Source organism: Marmota flaviventris, chromosome 13 (assembly GCF_047511675.1).
Source record: "Marmota flaviventris isolate mMarFla1 chromosome 13, mMarFla1.hap1, whole genome shotgun sequence".
Taxonomy (NCBI): Eukaryota; Metazoa; Chordata; class Mammalia; order Rodentia; family Sciuridae; genus Marmota; species Marmota flaviventris.
The window spans coordinates 49,853,371-49,866,470 of record NC_092510.1 but is presented as its reverse complement, the minus strand read 5'-3'; positions in this window follow the sequence as shown (position 1 = coordinate 49,866,470).

Genomic DNA, 13,100 nt, shown 5'->3' with positions numbered 1-13,100 from the left:
AGAGTGTCTGGATGTCTGTAATATACAGAACACCATGATTTCTTAAAATTAACTTTACAAGCCTTTAGAGCAGGATCATGCAGGAAATGAATATACTATCCTCATAACATACACTTATAACTGTTCATTTTGAGCAGTTTTATAGGCCTTATACTCTGCTAGGCAATAAAGTTCAGTTTATCTTAAGACAGAAAGGAACAAAAATCAACCAACACTTCCATTAAAGGCCTCATGGTAACCTGCAACACTTTTTCCAAGCAATGATGTATGAATTCACCTTTTGCTTCTATCTCCATCTGTATTTTTCCTTTCCAAAAGCAATCAATCTCAACTTACCTGACAAGGAAAAAAAATGTTCACACTCAACTATATGCTGTCCATAAGAAATATACTTTAAATGTAAATACGCAACACATTTAAAGTAAAAGAAAGGAGGAATTAGAAGGGAGACCAGTATGGTAGAGGAAGACAATCTGGGAAGGGAAGAGGGGAGGGAACTAGACAGTGAAACTGAACAAATTATGTTTTTATGTATGCACAAATGTGCCACGATGAAGCCATTCTATAGAATATTCACCAAAAAAAAAAAAAAAAAAAGATATGCCACCTTAAACCTAGTTAAAATTTAAGCAGCTATAGTAATATTAGAGTAGATTTTAGATGAATGAACATTGCCAAGAATAAATAAAGGCACTTTAGAATGTCATCAATACATTAAGAAAATCTAATTATCCAAAACATATATGCATCTAATAACAAAGCTTAAAAATATATGGAGAAAAGCTGGTAGAATGGAAAAGAGAAATAGATCAATCTATACTCATAGTCAGAAAAGTTAATACCCCTTTTTCAGTATCTGTTGGAATAAATAGCTAGAAAATCAGAAGGATATAGAAGTGTGGGCACTATTAACCAAAGTAACACGAATGAAATATATAGAACACTTTACCCAACAACAGCAGAATGTATCTTCTTTTCCAGGGTACACGACACATTTACCGGAACAGAACATATGGTAGGACATTAAACAAGTCTTAGTAAGTTTAAAAGGATTCAAGTCATACAAAATGTGTTCTCGGACCATAGTGGAATCAAATTAGAAAGCAATAACAAATATTTCTGAAAGATCCCCAAGTGATTAGACACTAAATTATATTCTTCTTTAACACAGAGGTTAAAAAAGAAATCAAAGAGGAAATTAAGAATGATTATCAGAATAAAAATGAAAACAACATATCAAAGTTTGTGGGATGCCATTAAGGCAATACTTAAGGGAAATTTTATAGCACTAAATGCTTTTATTAGAAGGGAATAACCTCACTTGCCCTTTAAGAAAAACGGAAATAAAGCAGAAATATAAAGATCAGGACAAAAATCAAATGAAATGGCAAACTGAAAAACAAGAGAGAAGGCAAATGAAATCAAAAGCTGACTCATTGAGAATTTATATGTATATAATGTGTGTGTGTGTGTGTGTGTGAATCTCCAGACTGAGTTGGACAAAGAAAGACATGGATTTCTAACAATCTGCATTATTGTAGATTCTATAGTTTAAAGGACAGTAAGGGGATATCATAAACAGCATAACACAAGTAAATTCAACAACCTAAATGAAATGAGTAAGTTCTTTGAAAACACAAACAACAGAAGCTCAAAAATAAATAAATAAATAAATAACTTTAAAAAGTTGTATAACTAAAAAAACTGAATTTGTAGTTTAAAACTTTCTCACAAAGAAAACTCCAGTCTCAGCTAGCTTCACTACAGAATTCTACAAATATTTAAGGAAGAAATATTACCAGTTCTACAAAACACTCATTCAGAGGATTGAAAAGGAAGAACTACTTTCCACATTACATGCCAATATTACTCTAAAACTAAACTATACAAAGATATTAGCAGAAAAGAAAACTTTAGTTCCTCATGAATATTTATGGAAAAAATTGTAAACAAAATTTGACCATTTCAAACAAAGCAAGATATACAAATGGATAATACATCTTGACCAAGTTATTGTTAAGAGAATGAAAGGACAAGTCACAGATTGGGAGAGAAAGTTTACTATGCATACATTTGATAAAGGAATGGTATCTAGATTATATTTTTTAAAACCCTGAAACTCAAAATGGGATTTTTTAAATGGGGAGAAGATTTTAACTGTTATTTCTTACACACACACACACACACACACACAAAGATATATGGATCACAAATAAAAACACAAGAATATGTAGAAATCATTGGTCATTAGGAAAATATAAATTTAGCCCACAATGAGATAGTACTATTTACCTAATAGATGGCTAAAATGAAAAAGATGTACTATTCCAGCTGTTGGTGGGGGTGTGGAGAAACTGGAACCATACTGCACTGCTGGTGGAATGATAAAATGGCACAACCACTTTGAAAAATGATTTGGTGGTTTCTTAAAGAGTTAAACATATACCTTCCATATTATCTAGCCATTGCATCTCTTAACTAAGAAAAAAGAAAGCCTAATTTCTATTCAAAGACTTAACACATGAGCCGGGCATTGTAGTACATATATAATTCCAGAGATTCAGGAGGCTGAGGCAGGAAGATCACAACTTTGAGGCCAGTCTCAGAAACTTAGTGAGAACTTGTTTCAAAATAAAAAGTTTTAAAAGGTGGGAAGGGAGTTGTGGATATAGCTCAGTGGTAATCCCCACCAGGTTAATATCCAGTACAAAAAAAAAAGTACATGTGAACATTCATAGTAGTTTAATTTATAATAGACAAAACTATAAACAACCCAAAAGTCCATTTATGGATAAATAAGCAACCTATGGGATGTGTGTACAGTGGAATAAAACAAATGAGTTATTGACACAATGTGGATGATACGCAGAGTAATTATGCTGAGTGAAAGAAACCTGACAAAAAAAAGAGCACAAAGTACACATGTATATAGTACTTTATAGAAAATTCTGGAAAGTGTAAGCTAAGTAATAGTGGCAGAAAATAAATTAGATGTTAGGTGGGAAGGTCATGAGGAAACCTTTGAGAGTGGTGGATATATTCACTATCTTGGTCACAATAATAGTGTCATAGATATAAACATATACTCTTATATGTCAAATTCTACCAAGTCATATATTTAAAATGTATAGCTTATTATTTGTCAAATCTACTTCAACAAAAATTGTTTAAAGAAAAAAGAAACAATTTCTCTAACATGTTAGAAAATCTTCAGCAGATATGCATGATATGATATGCATGAAGATGTCTTTATTTCAGGGTCATAAATATTTGGAGCAAAATTATATGATTAAAATGTCCAATGATAAAAAAACCTAATAGAATTTTATATTGCCTCATTAAATTGATAGTTCTTTCACATAGTGTTAATTTAAAATAGAATGTAAAATAATATATGCACCATTTTAATAGCTTCATGGTAATAGGCAAACTGATGGGAGAAAAACATGAGGTGGGGTCATATCTCAATTCTATGTTGCTAGCCATGTATCCTAAATTTCCCAAACTTAGGATTTTCACAAATAAAATGAAGATATCAATAATTTCCTAGAAGAACTGAAAATTAAATGTGAAAACTATAAAGAATATGACTTGGACATAGTAGGCCCTCAATCTAAGATAAAAATTAAAAGCTTCACTCTGTGGTGCGTGTGTGTGTGTGTGTGTGTGTGTGTGTGTGTGTGATGCAAAGCCAGCCCCTGCTTGGAAGAACAACAACTTTCAACAGGACCTGTTTTCATTGGTGATTTCCCATCAGTTTTTTCCCCAGAAAGGAGGAACTGTGAGTGGGAGGATTGGGGTTTTAAGGTTCTTCATTCCCAGTGAGAACTTTCCCACATGTTAGGACATTTGTGCTAAACATGGAAATATTTTTATTTTTGGAGATATCCAGATGAATGAGGGAGCCCCCCCCCCCGCTTTTTTGAAAAACAAAAAAGTGTATATTTGTTGCATATAACATGTTTGAAATATGTACATATTGTTTAATGGTTCAGTTGAACAAATTAGCATATGTATTACCTCCTATACTTATTTTTTTGTGTTGAGAGTACCTAAAATCTATCAGCAGTTTTCAAGAATACAACACACTGTTATTAACTGCAATCACTGTGTAGTTCTGTTGATCTGATGAACTTATTCCCCCTCTCTGAGACTTTGTTCCCTTTAACCAGCATATCTCCCATCCTCACCTCACCCCTGGTAACCACTCTTCTACTTTCTGTTTCTATGAGCTCAACTTCTATAGATTGTGCAGATCACATGGTATTTGTTTTACTGTGCCTGGCTTATGACTGTGGGAGCCCTTTTAAAACCCCAGTATTCCTTTCTTTCAGAAAAGAACCATCACACACAACTCTCATTCTAAAAAGACAAATTCTCAGGAATAATTTTTCACTTGATAAAGGATTGTTTGCTTTGCTAATGGACTGGACTTGGGTCATAGCTATTTTCTAAACATGACTCTTCCTGGAGTCACATTTTTGAAGTTTCCTTTTGCATTCAGCATTTAAGGACACATTTTTTTTTTTTTTTTTTTTTGCATATACAGAAGAGGACTGTGTTTACAAATCATGCTCCAAATCAACACTTGAAGATCTAAATGGTGCTAAGTGGAGAGAAAAGTGGTTCTGTCTATGTGGGAGTCAGGAAGGATTTAAGGAAGAAGCTAATTAACAGACAGGACCAGCAGGGACTGGCTCCCAGTAAATTGATTCCTTGCCTACAGCTCTCCTACCTGGCAGAATCACGAGGTCATTTGGGAGATTAGACACAAGTAAAGGCTTCTTGGAGTTTCATATTTGAACCAAATTGGAGTTTTTTTGCAAATATGTCTAAGTCCTGTTCAGCTTTATGGCAAACCTGGGCCCAACATCAGGTACACAGCAGAAGGCAAACCCTGGCTGGAAAATCTGCTTTGCTTTTGCATTTTATTGTCACGATTTTTCACAGTTTGTCTCGTGCCACCTTGTTACTTAATTCCTGCACCTCGAAGGGAAAATGTGTAATATTTTAATATTTATGTTACAGATACTTAAGATTATGTTTCTACATAGGTGGTGCCAAGATAGTCAAGCCAACTTTTATTTATAGAGGGTAGAAAATATAAATCTGTCTAAAATCTTTCATGAAATGAGGTTTTAATATTTCCAAAGAGTTGATTTTGGTGCCTACTCTTGGGGAGCCTTAGAGAAGGGTTGTCAATACAAAGGCGTCATTGTTTTAGGTTTCCTATCCATGACTTGCTCCCCCCACTCAACTTCCCTCTCTTGGCAACTTCTCTTTGCATTCTGTCCTACATTTGGCCCTGAGTCAGTTGAAATCTTTGCAAGTTGATTTTCCATTCCCATCTGAATTTCAGCTTAGCTGTGGAACTGTTTTCCATGTGTTTTTAATCATTTGTCCATGTGTTATGAGCTTATAGGGACAATATGGTTCCCCCAAGCTGCCTGCATTGTATCAGCAAAAACTGGCAAGGTGGCCAGGAGGGGAACAGTTTTCAGACAGATGCCCCTACACTCATTTCTGTTGGTGACATACCACCTCCATCTTCCAGCTGGAGTGCAACCATTTACAAGCTTCCTGAAGTTACCTAACAGACATAGCAGCCCTTGGCATGAGTTACCTTTTTCAGGAGTGTCATTGTCCTTCAGGAGAGACTTGCCTGGGAACTGTGGCAATGTGACAAAGTCCAAAAGACCTACTCTCAGATTATGGCCAGGCTGGGAAATAAAGAATGGTTTATTCTGAGCCTTTCCTGATTCAGTGCAAATTTGATTTAAAAATAAGAGTCTAAACACAGAGATTGAAGGATAAGTTCTCTAGGACAAAGAGATACCTCTTAGAAAGTCAAAGCACAACAAGGACCTGTGTCAGAAGTTTCCATCCACATTTGTATTAGATTCGTTATGTTAAAACAAACATTCACTAACCTTCTATCTATAAAGTGAGGGGCCAGGGACAGGAAAGAAACAGAAAAATGAATTAAACCAAATCCTTGTGCCCAGAGTTGCTAACCACACAGTCTCCAATGAACACAGTCCCTGCCTTTGGAGAGTTGTTGCTCCCTGCTTAAGAAGACACACATGTACCCAAATTAAGCCAAATCCAAGGAATCACTAAGTGGCTGAATAAAGAAAGAACCCAGCTTTCAAAGTCAAAAAAAAAAAAAAAAAATCCCAGCATTATGGGCACAATGGCTCCCTTATAAATCCTCGACTACTTGGGAGCTGACTGGATGGCAGGTCTGCTCTCATTGTAGCCTAAAAATTTGGGATTCTCATAGCTTTTTGCCCACTGACTTCCCTGTCTTTCTCCATTCTGTTGAGGACCCATTTCATGAGAAATTAATTAAATGTTGTAGAGAGTTCAAGTAGCTACAAGAAGGCAGGGGAGATCCTGGGAAGCAAGTTTTAAAGGCATGCTGGAGCAAAGGCCAGACTTGAGTGGGCTGGTGAATGAGGGGATTTGAGACAGTGGAGCCTGTTGGACACAGATGTCACATGATGACACTGAAGTGCAGAACCTGAAAACTTTTATGGAATCAAAAGAGATGTTTTTAAAGAATCTGAAACAATCAATTATTGTATAAATGCTAGTGGGAGGCAGCCAGGAGAGGGAAGGTGTTTGACATGGGGAAGACTAGCTAACAAAGCAGGCTGGAAGGGATGTGATTTGGAGAGTAGAGGGGAAAGGAGAGGTGAGCTGGTATGGTTTGATGACTTCTATGTTTCTCTGCAGAAGAAAGAGTGAGGTCATTTACTAAAAATGATAGTAGGCAGAGTAGTCAACAGGTTGAGATAATTAGGGAAGACTTTAAGTAACCTATATAGAAAATGAAGAGAGCTGGCTAGAGTATAGTAAGGTAGAGATCACTGGGCAGAGTGGAGATTTCATTTGAGACTGAAGTAATTTATATAGAATCAATTTTCGATGTTTTATCACTGTCTCTGGCCCCAGGTCTATGTCCAGGGAATGTTCACTGCAGAACGTTTCTGGGGTTGGAATTATATTGGATGGGTGCAAGACAATGAGTGAAGGCAAGGAAAGTGGAACTATTACAGAGGTTTGAAGTGATGGACCATGAAATCCAAGCTGGATGGGGAAGGAAATGAAGAGCAGAGGCCTTATAGATATCCATTGATTGATTAACTCATCCATTCAGTATTAAGCCAAAAATTTTGAGCATTTACTATGTGAAAGGAACTGTTCTACACCCTGAGAGCGTGACTAAGAAAGAGTCACTTGATATTGTGATACTTTCACAGAAGCTAAACTCTAGTGGAGACAGATGTTAAACAAATGTCAACACCAAAAAAATTATTTAATTACAATTGTGGGAGTACTATGATGGGGATAAAGCAGAAAACAGATGCTGAAGGAGCAACTGAGAGAACTGAGATGACAGGATTGGTTGTGAGACAGTGTGATCTAAAGACGCCATTCAGAGGGGCAGCAGTTCTTTGCAATAATAAGGGTCAGAATGTCATGAGGTGAGGAGGCCACCTGGAGTTGGGGGTCATCGAATCTCAGCCAGGGAACTGAAAGGGACATCCATGTTATACTGATAGTGTACTCTCAATGTAAAATTATCATACTCATCCCTGTGGACACTGAAAGGTACTAGGATTGGGGGTGAAAAGAAGGTAACAAGCTAGATGAAGAAGACAAGGAAAGCAGTATTACCCCTGATGATATTTAGACACATAAAGTTAGTGCTTGAGAGCATATAGTTTGCAAGGTATAAAGGGGATCCAGAAATCAGATTTAGTTTTTCTGGCTTTATGTCCAGAGTTACTTCCATTTACATTACTCAGTTCTGAGAGCAGCTTGCAGCAAAATGAAAAACAAGGCAAATTTTAAGTATGAAGAAGGAGGATAATAGAGGCTTAGTCTTAGTGAAGCATCCTGGACTGGATGTAATCAGAGGTGTGTACTGTGGGGGATGAATGGGCTGTTGGGAAGGTGGGACACATGGTGAAGGCTATCTTGCCTTGACCCACCTCTCAGATTTGTGGGAACTCTTTTTGTACTTTCAGTAAGCTGCTGATTAGACACATTATTGTCTGTAACTTGTGTAAAATGATAAATACATCCTCTGTTGCAAACAAAACAAAACAAAACAAAACAAAAAACCCAGATGCTTCTCAGTGGTATTGGATTGCTCTGAACAGAGGGAAGGAGATCATTGAAACTACAAACAGATTGTATTTAGTGATTTAGTTCCTAAAAGTGGAAGTGGGAAATGGGTGTGGTAGCACTTGCCTATAAAATCAGCAACTTGGGAGGCTGAGGCAGGAGGATTGTAAGTTCAATGCCAGTCTTGACAACTTAATGAGACCCTCAGCAACTTGGTGAGACCCTGTCTCAAAATAAAAATTAAAAAGGACTAGGGATGTAGCTCAGTGCTAAAGCATCTCTGGGTCCATTCCCCAGTAACTGCCCCCGCCCAAGGAAAAACAGTGAAAATGAGGAATTTTTGTCGGCCGTTAAACTATTTAATATTTAGCCTTTTCTATCAATTACACATTTTGGTCTCTTTGGGTGACAGTTGAAAAGATTGTTAAAAAAATCAATGACAAGGGCTGGGGTTACATCTCAGTGGTAGAAACTTGCCTCACACATGTGAGACACTGGGTTCCATCCTCAGCACCACATAAAAAAACTAATAATAAATAAATGAAGTTAAAGAAGATATTGTGTCTATCTTTAAAAAAAGAAGAAAAAAGAAAAGAAAAATCAACGACAAGGGTCGCTTCCATAGTAGGGATGGGTAGCTTATGCAGTCAAGCAGGGTAGGATGTCAGAAGATCCATCTTTCTTGTGCATTTTTGTATTATTTGAATCTTGCTTCAATATGAATTTATTATTTACTCAGAAACAAACAAAATTTTCCAGATGTGGTAGATCAGACCTGTAATCCCAGTGACTTGGGAAACTGAGGCAAGAACATCACAAATTTGGGATCAGACTAAGCAACTTAGCAAGACCCTGTCTCAAAATTAAAAGTGAAAGGACTGGGGATGAAGATCAGTAGTGAAGCACTCCTGGGTTCAATGCCCATCCCCCATCCCCCAAAATAAAAGAAATGTATTGCACCAGGTTTATGTGCTCCCTCATGCTCAAAAACCATTTACTCAATAAAACTAACACAAGACTGTCCTGTTGATTGTGCCTTTGGCATTTGGATCTACTTGAAAATTCCTGATAAGTAAGTACAGAAATGGTTTTCCTTGATAAGTACAGAAATGGTTTTCCTTGTATAAAATTTCCTTGTATTACTTACTTTGAACTAGATTTTTACTATAGATTGCAAATCCAAGAGACCTGGACAAGGACACCCTCATCATTTATCCCCAGGACCTCGCACAGTGCTGGCACTCATATATAGACTATATGAATAAATGAATGAATGTGTCTTGCATATGGAAAATACTGGAGAATGAGGCTCTTCCATTGTGTCCTTTCCATAGGAAGGACAGGGGGAGGGTAGCAGGAAGAATTCTACATTTTAAATAAATCACTAAACTAAATTGCTGACAAAAATCATTTAAGGGGAAATAACTCACTTTACCTCTTCCTTTGTGGTTTGGAAAACAAGGAAAAAAGGTTTCTTCAGCTGGGCACATGCCTGTATTCCCAGCTACTTGGGAGGCTGAGGCAGGAGGATCAAAATTTCTAGGTTAGCCTGGGCAACTCGGTGAGACCCTGTCTGAAAATAAAAATTACAAAAGGCTGGGGGTGTAGCTCAGTGGTAGAGTTCCCCCAGGTCCAATCTCCAGTGTCCCCTCCCCGCAAAAAAAAATGCTGCTTTTAAGTTTTTAAAAATAATCTAAACTGTCATAATACCTTTGTTGTTCTACATTTTGAAAAGAAGAGTAGTCATGAGGAAATGGTATGCATCCCAAATATTTCTCCCACAATTCCATCAACCTGAACTTCCTTCTCCTAGGCTCTGTGCCCATCCTCTGCCTCAACACCACCTCCCATCTTGTTGATTTGAGATTGGGGTTTTCAGGAAAAAGCCCTGCTGTTTCCCTTCAGAAAGCACTAAACATATTTCCAGTTTCCTTCTGAGATTCTGTAAAGACAGAAAATGTAGCTGTTATTGTCCTCTCAAAGGCTTCTCTGAAAAGGTACCAAGACGCCCATCTTCAACACCTTGGGTTTCACAGCCCTGTCTCCCTGTTTTCTAAGTGTCACCAGCAGACAGAAACATTTTATTTAGGCACCTTCTCATGAAGCCCTGTAGGAATTCTGAAGACATTTGAGAGCCTCTGAAAACCAGGCCAAGTTGAAAACAGAAAGTCATATTTACAAGTTGAGCATACTTGTAAATTGGAGTGAATGAATGCTGAGTCTGGCCCCCTAGCATGCCTAAAGTTGGCCCAGGAAGCGGATTTTGCCTTTTGGTTGGACCCATACTTGCAAGCTCAGGCCTGTGTTTCATTGTGGCATTTGGTACACAGTACACCAACAATTTGTGATGCTCTCTTCGCGACAGCTTCCTGCTGTGTGTGGAGGCCTCCTCCAGACCTATCTCCATTTGGTTAACCCAAACTGAGAGGTAACTATATGCCAGTACCAACTGAAGACTGGCAGAAACCACACAGTTTTGCTAAAAGCTACAAAATATTTATTTATGTTCTTAAGAGTAGACTGTAGCTATCACATACGTACCTTTAGAAATTGGTAAGAGCATGTGGTGGTGAAAAAAGTGAGTCATCTACCCTTAGCTGCAAAAGAGAGGGACCAGAATCAGGCTTGTTTCATTGTCCTCATCATGGAAGGCTTTTCTTTTCTAGATTTACCCTTCAGGATATTTGCACATTTTCTCAGTAAGGAATGACAGAACAGCAAAAGGAAATTCTCCATGAGTGATTTTTATTTTTAATTTTTATTTTCAGTACCAGGGATTTAACCCAGGGCCACTTAACCACTGAGCCACATCACCAATCCTTTTTATTATTATTATTTTTTTATTTTGAGATAGGCTCTTGCCAAGTCCTTAGGGCCTAGCTATGTTGCTGAGGCTGGCCTTGAACTTGCAAGGCCTCCTGATTTGTTGGGATCCTGGAGCGCAGCTCCAGGAGTAATTTTTAAATAACATTTATAAGCATCAAAATTCAGATTCAGGCCATGCGCGGCGACACATGCCTTTAATTCCAGTGGCTTGGGAGGCTGAGGCAGGAGGATGGCAAGTTCAAAGCCAGCCTCAGCAAAAAGTGAGGTGGTATGCAACTCAGTGAAATCCTGTCTCTAAATAAAATACAAAATAGGGCTGGGGATGTGGCTCAGTGGTCAAGTGCCCCTGAGTTCAAGCCCCTGTACCCACTGCCCACCCCCCTCCCCCAAAAAATTCAGATTCAGAGGAAGGAGAACTTAGGACTAAAAAAATAATGAAAAGTGGTTGACATCCCTACAGATGACGATAAAAATAGCGAGTGTATAACATCACTAGACTGTCTAACCTACATTAGAGCAGGGACTAAATTTCAAATAGCAGGCAATTTTTGAAAAATGAAAGTGTTTTCAAAGAAACAGCAAATATTAAGATTTATTCATTATAGTTCAGTGGCACCTTAAATGAATGCTAGCACAAGTTCCACAGGTATTTGGAGCTAGTAAAATATATCTTTTCTCATAGAATTCTGAACTATTAAAAATAGTTCATTATTTTAAGTAAAGGGACTTAGCTGAGGCTTTACCTCATAGAATTCAGGCATGAGTATCAAGACAGAACACAAAAGCCTAGAAGAAATATTCCAATGGGCCACTCTTTGGAAAGAAAGCTTAATTGTTACTTTAAAAAAGGGAAACATATTCCAGGATTATTTGTGTTTGTGAAGAAGGGAATGTGATGATTGAATCAAAAGGGGGAAGGAATATAAGCAAGCACTTCGTTGATTCCCAGAGGGAATGCTGTTGGAATAGTGTGGTGAGTTGATTGGATTCAATTCTGGGGTTTCAAGTTTGCAGCTGTTTCTCTTCCCTTGGCTGATTTTAGATAGTGATTTAACAAGTTTTCTTTTGATCCCTGAAAACTCATGTCTGTCTCAATCTTATTTAACCTGATCATCAATTACTGTAGAATAAAGGAGGAAGATGTGGATTCAGTAAGGTAAGGAACTGAGCAGCCAGCCTCACACCCCAAGCCATCAAACCTGGTTCTTAGAATCCACCTTCCCAAGTCTAGCTCTTTGTTTAAAGAAAGAAAAACAAGTTGATAATGGGGGTTGGGGGGCATTTCCCCATCCTCATTGAAGACTGATGAGCTGTCAGCCAACCTACCTTAGGATTCTTGCTGAAAATTTAAGGACAATTGTAAAGTTTACTGAGGACTGACCAGTTGTGAAATTTAGCACCCAGTATTTGATACTTAACCTGAGAGTATTAACTTGTGAATTATGAGTTTCCATGTATGGAAAGGGAGAATGTATTTATTCCCTTTACTCTGTTACTACACAACAGCCAACAACCTTAATCCACATAGAAGTAAAAGGTGATAAATCTCTTTCTCGACAAAGTTAACATCCCTCTTTCTTTCCTTTCCATACCATTTTGATATACTTCTTTAGTAGTGTGTGTGTGTGTGTGTGTGTGTGTGTGTGTAAATAGCTTTCCTAAAGGCCTGGTCTTTTGTTAAATGTGTGCACTTGATTTTTATCTGATACACTTCTCTCAAAAACATGTCATGCCTATTCTATCCCAACACAGTAAAGAAACACACCAAATGTTAGCTGACTGTCTTCCTTCTTCTAATAACAGTGATGGGAAATCCAGCAAAGAATAAGCTGTTTTTGCTAATACAGCTCTTTAAGTCTCAGACAGAGAGCTAAACTGTCAGTTAATTACCCCCTGGGTCTCAGGCTTTCACTGGGGCCTTCTAAAATACACAAAACCAAAGTGAAGGCAGGACATCATTAGCACCACATAATTCAAGCAAACAATCAATGTGTTTACTCTGCCTGGCTACTGACCACCTGCCTTCCATCCCACCAGGCAGGTCTCTCTATATAGGCTGTCCTGTTCACAGTCCTGTAGAGTGAGCCTCTTTGGGCTTCACCATCTGTGAACTGAAAGGAATCTTGGGGTCTGATAGC